This window comes from Octopus bimaculoides, chromosome 5 (assembly GCF_001194135.2).
Source record: "Octopus bimaculoides isolate UCB-OBI-ISO-001 chromosome 5, ASM119413v2, whole genome shotgun sequence".
NCBI classification, from domain to species: Eukaryota; Metazoa; Mollusca; class Cephalopoda; order Octopoda; family Octopodidae; genus Octopus; species Octopus bimaculoides.
In genome coordinates this window covers 15,257,313-15,257,884 of record NC_068985.1, presented here as the reverse complement: position 1 = coordinate 15,257,884, position 572 = coordinate 15,257,313, and the positions used below count along the sequence as shown (strand labels likewise).

The 572-nt window shown below is 37.8% G+C and overlaps 1 non-coding gene across 1 annotated transcript; it reads right to left on the bottom strand.

Moving 5' to 3' along the window:
* Positions 1-499: 499 nt before the first annotated feature.
* Trnaa-agc (transfer RNA alanine (anticodon AGC)) lies at positions 500-572 on the bottom strand. The gene has a single exon. It is a non-coding gene; the product is annotated as a tRNA-Ala (tRNA).

The window sequence follows — 572 nt, the reverse complement described above, 5'->3', positions numbered from 1 at the left end:
CTTTGTGCCTATAGTAGAAAGGCTTATTTGATTAGTTTTTAAGGCGGCGGGCTGGCAGCACCGTTGCTGCACCGGACAAAATAGCGCCATTTCTTCTGTATTTTTACGCCCTGGGGTTCAAATGTCGCAGAGGTTGACTTTGCCTTTCATTCTTTTGGAGTTGATAAAATACGTACCAATCAAATGCTGGGGTCGATGGAGTCGACTAACCGTCTCCCCTTAAAATCATTCTGCTTGTGCCAAAAATTTGAAACTAGTAGTAAGAAGAGAAAATATCAAATGTATAGATAGTCTTTTCTTTCAAGGAAAGCGAATAGCAATTCTAATATAAAATTGATCAACTAATTATTATTTTATTAACTATGGCGGAATGAAATACAAAGTTGATCATGGCTGAAAATGAACTCAGAAAAGAGAGTAACACAACCAAATACTGCAGCGAATTACGACTAAAAATATATACAATATAATAGAAAAGAATAGAAATTTTAAAAAGAAGTGGAGAATCCGGGTATCGATCCCGGTACCTCTCACATGCTAAGCGAGCGCTCTACCACTTGAGCTAATTCCCC